We start from the raw sequence: 6,000 nt of genomic DNA on the forward strand, positions 1-6,000 counted from the left end.
TGATAGACCCCTCAACTTCCAAATTCAAAAGGAAAAAGAATATGATATATTCCTCAATTTTGTCATTTAGAATTGATAAATCCTTGCTATTATAGTTCTATCGATACAAAAGTTTGCTCATATATATCCTGGCGTTATAAAAGTGGCTTACATATACCCTTTTTCATCTAAAGGAAGTGAAAAATTTAATTTTAAAAGAAATTCATGTTCGGATATAAATGATCATCCTAGCTAAGTTCTGGGATATGTTTGAACCCTTTCATACATGAATTATTTTGTGACTTCTTCTATTATCATTATTTGAGTTTCTTATTCTTGTATCTTTTTTTTTTTTAATTCTTTAATGTAAAAATAAGAGAGAAAGAAGTGTGAATGAAAAAGGGAAAAAAAAGTAGGAAAAAATTAAATTAAAACTCACCTTTTTTCCGGCTATATTGTAATCTAAATTTCTTTTTGCGGCTATATTGTAATTTAGTTTTTGTATTTGTAAAAAAAGTTAGGGCATCTACAATAAATTATACAAGAAAATTAGTGCCAAAATAAATTTAATGATCAAAATAATAAATTCAAATTAGCCGTTGAATCAAAGAAGTCAAAATAAAAGTACGTGTGAGAAAGATCAAATATATATACGTGTGAAAAAGATCAAATATATACCCCTAAATGAATTATTATTTTTTAAAAATAAATTTAAATGATTTTTTTCATTTCCGTTAGAGGAAAAAGGTATATGTAAGCCATTTGTGTAACAGTAGAGGTATATATGACTCATTTTCATAACGAGGGGTATATAAGCTCTAAATATCAAAGTTGAAGGAGGAGTATGAAATGAAGTTGAAGTTTTATTTGATATGAGATTTTGACTTTTTATGTTGTATATTTTCTCATAAACATAAAATCTCCATAAGTTGTAAAACCGTTAAAATTGTCTCAATTATTTATACAATCTTACCTAATAAGTAAAAGTTTATAGAATCACACAATACACTATCACAAAAATATTCTTGAAAATACAATATTTATTGATCAAACTTTAATTCAATTAAAAAAATTAAACGTCTCTCACATAGTACGAACAATCTTCTCACGTTAATTTTGCATTTCTCATTCATATGACTGAGAAGACGAACCAACATTGTTATATAACTGTATTGATATATATATATACCAGAAATAGCAGAATAGCAGAAATTTAGAGATACCAGAAATAGCAAAATAGCAGAATAGCAGAAATTCAGATTTTTGTAAATCCTACTCAGTACTCTCTCTCACTCAGTGTCCTATCATGTTTATCTCAGAGTTTAACCTGTTTTTTCCTCTTTTTTTTTTTAATTTACTACCCCATTCATCTCTTTCTTTTAACCTGTATTCTTAGTAACTTCTTCTTTAACCCCACCCCGGATATGGCCAACAAGAAGTCCTGTAATTTCTGTGGACCTTTTAAGGCCGTTTAAACATCCTAGGAATTTACAGGTTAATCCATCGTCGTTATCAAGAAGTTAAAAGCTTAACCATATACTAAGGGTAGTTCTTAACATAATACATAATTTGAATACAAACATCTACATAACATATAACTTAAACATAATTTACATAATTATTTTTAGGGAAAATACAGGAAAACATAAGCGACTTACATGATTTAGACGGAGAGAAGTTTCCCTTTCGGGAACCCCGACTGACCCTTACACACTAAAATATTAACTTTTTGTACAAACTGAATTTTACAAGAGAGTTTTTTAGAGGTCTTTGGTTTGGGTCGTGGAGAGGATTTTGCGGAACATTGGCAAAGGGAATATGTTCTGTGTTTTTCCTTTCTTTGGTTTTTCTTTCTTGCTTCTCTTTAGTGTGGAGTAGTGTCTTTTTATAGAGGTTAAGAAATACTAGTGGCCAAACGTGGAAAAATACTAGTGGCCAAACGTGGCCTACGCACTAAGATAGTGGGATAAAAAGTAGTGGCCTAAACTTGGCCGACACTTTTGAATATAAGATCAAATAATACATGCCGGGTACATATTTGGACCCCATCGTCACATGCATTATTGTCACTTATTGACACAAAATTTGACGTGTGCTTATCAGTTTTTTCCTCTTTGGAGGATAGTGATAAAGTAAGCACTCACACGACAAATGTGGGCATACCCACATGACACACTTTATTCCTACTTTATTTTATTGTCTTTGCCTTGTTTTGTCTTGTTCGTCTTCAGGTATCAAGGTTGTGCAGAGCTATGAAATCAAAACTCATTCCGGAATCATCATCTTCATTAGGATCTTGAGCATCTTGATAATATGAATGTTCTCCATAGTCTTCTTCTCCGGAACTTAGGGATCTGGTTATATTATTACCCGAAGTGTCTCTCCTTGAGCTTGTATTAGTTCTATCTCGTTCTGTATTTATACGTTCTGTATCTCGTACCAGTCTGTCTCCACTTGGATCTGGATTTCGTGTAGTAATTACATGTTTATCATGTCCTTGTTGGAAAAACTTTTCTAAAGTCTTTTTTAATATGCTCTCTATTTTATCATTTTTTTTCTTTTTATGGAGCATAGTTTTCTTTGTTATTGTCTCTACCTGAGTAAATGATCTGGGTAACCTTCGTCTTGATGAAGAACCTTCATCTTCACTTTTTGGCAAAGTGACAGCCATAAATGGGTTTGAGGTGTCTTTATCGACTACCGTTTGAACCGGACTAGCTGTATCTTTATCATCCGATACAGTGGATCTTTTTGCATTCGTTGGGGAATGCACACCCTGCTCATCCATTTTATCTTGAGATGGAAAACTCGGTTCCAAAGTCTGTGTACTGGTGTGAATCTTTTGAATGAAGTCTTTGCCTTTGAATAACTTTACCTGCTCCATTAGTTTAGCATTTTCTTGGAGTAAAGCTTCTACCTTTGCATTTAGTCTCTTGAAGACTTCAGTCATTAAAGAACAGTGGTCACAGAAGATTATTTTATTTGTTTCTTTTTGAATATTGAATTGCAGGGTTTTTTGTGGATTTTGTCTGAGGGCTGGAGAGATATAGTAATTTGGACCAAGTATCCCTTTTGCATAATCTAATGCTTCAGTGAAATCATTAAAACCTTTAAAAAGAGGAGTTTTAACTCCGTTTATAGAGTCTAGAACTTCTATCCAAATTTGAAAAATACCATTAGTGTCACCATGTATTACCACATAATATTTAAATTTGTTCTCTCTACTTTTGTCAGTAAAGTATTGACACAATGCATTTAATGAGGCTATAAAATATTTATTATATTTCTTATTATATGCCATCCATAAATTATCTACTAAACATTTCTGAGGTTTATCTAACACACATTCTGGCAATTCTCTAAAAGATAAATTTGAATTTGGGTAACATATTAAATTATGCTCACCAAAGTACATTCGGTCCATCATTTCTATTGATGTTGTCTGAGTGTCTAAACTTCATATTATCTAATAGAGTCTGAGCGTATGTGTCTGATGCTGAGGCTACTCCTTTGCCTTTGTCTATTGAACCGGTTGGTCTCATGCTGAAAACAAATGTATAGTTAAGTTATTTTTATATTTAGTCTACTTAACTGATCTGCTAGACTGTTATCTTTTCCTTTTATATATTCAAAGATAACATTTGGATAAATAGATATAGTATCCATAAAGTTTAGCCATCGTCTCTTGCTACTAGCCTTTTGATTTATCTTTTGATGATATTTAACTATGGCTTCGCAGTCAGTCCGTACTAATATTTCATTTTTATTTAAAACATATAACTTAAAACTATTGAGGCCATATATTATTGCTAAAACTTTTGCATCTATACTGCTCATATTTCCTTTCTCTTTATATTTTCCACTTTGATAAGCACAAATCGTTTCTTCTGTCTTATCACTGTATTTATTTGGTCTAGCTTTTAATACGGCTCCCCATCCTTGGAAACTGCCATCTGTTTCAATTATTAAATAATCTGTTTCGAGTGGTATGCTTAATTCTGGAATATTTTTAACTTTTTCTTTAATTTGTTTTACTAATTTAATGTCTTCGATGTTGAAATGTTTTTGCCCTTTGCTTCCTGTTTTTTAGTATAATGGTCATGCTAGTCTTCCTAAGTCTTTAATAAAGTTTCTAGTCATAATTTACCAATCCTAAAGAATTTTTGTAAATCTTTTGTATTGTCTAATTTATCAGGCATATCTAATACTTTTGTCGCTATATGTGGTTGTAATTTAATTTTTCCTTCTCCTAATGTTACTCCTAAAAAATTTATATGGTTCTTACATAATTCCATTTTCTTTTTACTTACTATTATTCCATTTTTTACGAATAATCGAAACACTGTCTGTAGATGTCCTAAATGATCTTTAATGTCTTTACTAAATACTAAGATATCATCTATATATACTAAGACAAACCGTTTATAATCTCCAAATATATTATCCATTTTTCTTTGAAATATTGGCGGGGTAGTTTTTAACCCAAATGGCATAGCTAACCATTCAAAATGTCCTTCAGGGCAAGTGAATGATGTCCATTCTATGCTTTCTTCATGCATTTTTACCTGCCAATATTCTGACTTACAATCGAATTTACTAAATACCCTTTTTTCTTGGATTCGATTGATTAATTCATTTTATCCGGTAATTTATATGCATCTGTTCTTGTATTATCATTAAGTCTTTTGTAATTAATTACCATTCTTGCTTTACCTCGCACTATCTCACTATGATTTCTAACCATGAATGCTGCTGATCTATGTTTTGACGTAGACCTTCTTATTACTTCTAAGCTTAGTAATTCTTTTATCTGTACACCAAAATCTTCCAAGTCTTGATTAGTTGCTTCAATAGCAGCCGTTTTTATTATGTATTCAGGGTTTATGATATCTAATTTACATACTACCTTATTATTTTTCCAATATTTTAAAGGTTTCTTCCCTATTATTTCCATTTCGTCTAGTATTTTTACTATATTATCCAAGTCTTTAGGACTTCTAATTGTACCTATCCTATCGATTCCTGTTTGAAAATTATAGAATTCATTTTCTACTTCTATTAGAGTATAATCTTTTTCCCTTATATCATATTCTTCTTCTTGTTCGTATTGTTCCTTATGTCCTATGTCTTTACAACATTGGCTTTTATTGTTGCAGTCTTTACAACATGTCTGTAAGCTATTATTGTCGGAAGTGTTTGGAGATATACCAACCTTTCTTCCTTTTGTTTCAAATTTAATAGTTTGTACTGGTGTATAAATCAGATGTTTAAAGAATATTACCCCATCTCTTGTAATTAATGTTCCTCCGTTGTTTTGTATCATAAATTTTAATCCTAATACAAAATCTATATTTATGTTAAGGTCTCGTACCCATATCCTATCAAGTGTATACATTGGTTTATAAAATTCATTACATGTATTGACAAAACTTACTTGCGTCCTTCCTATATAATGTTGGTATGTATTATACGTTCCATCTATTTGCATTGCTGCAATTGGCTTATCTAAGGTTCTTATTAATTTTTGTGGTAAAATCTTTTTATTTATTATACTACCTGTACATCCTGTGTCTACCAATGCTAAGGTTTCTAACTCAATATCCTGTATTCTTGAGTCTAGCTAGTACTTTAATAGTAGTGAATTTTTTTTATCTTCATTTACATATTAAATTCTCATAATGATTTACTATAGTTTCTATATTCATTAATTCTGCTTCTTGGGTAGATCTTTTGCACATCCCCCATTCCTCTGTTCTTTGTACTAATTCTGTCATATTTTCTTCGAGTTTTTGTTTTCCTTTCCCTAACAACATTACCTTTTATTCTAATTCGTTCATCCTATTTTCTAATGTTATTAGTCGTAAATTTACTGTATCATTATTTATATCTTTATTTTCACGCCCTTCCTTTACTTTTATTTTTAATAAATTTTCGATGCACGTGATACATTCTTCTGCATAGCAAAACTTACATTTTGCCCTTTTTTCTCTGCTTGGATACCATCTACATAAAATACATTGG

The sequence above is a fragment of the Solanum tuberosum genome, unplaced genomic scaffold, assembly GCF_000226075.1.
Source record: "Solanum tuberosum cultivar DM 1-3 516 R44 unplaced genomic scaffold, SolTub_3.0 scf00490, whole genome shotgun sequence".
NCBI classification, from domain to species: Eukaryota; Viridiplantae; Streptophyta; class Magnoliopsida; order Solanales; family Solanaceae; genus Solanum; species Solanum tuberosum.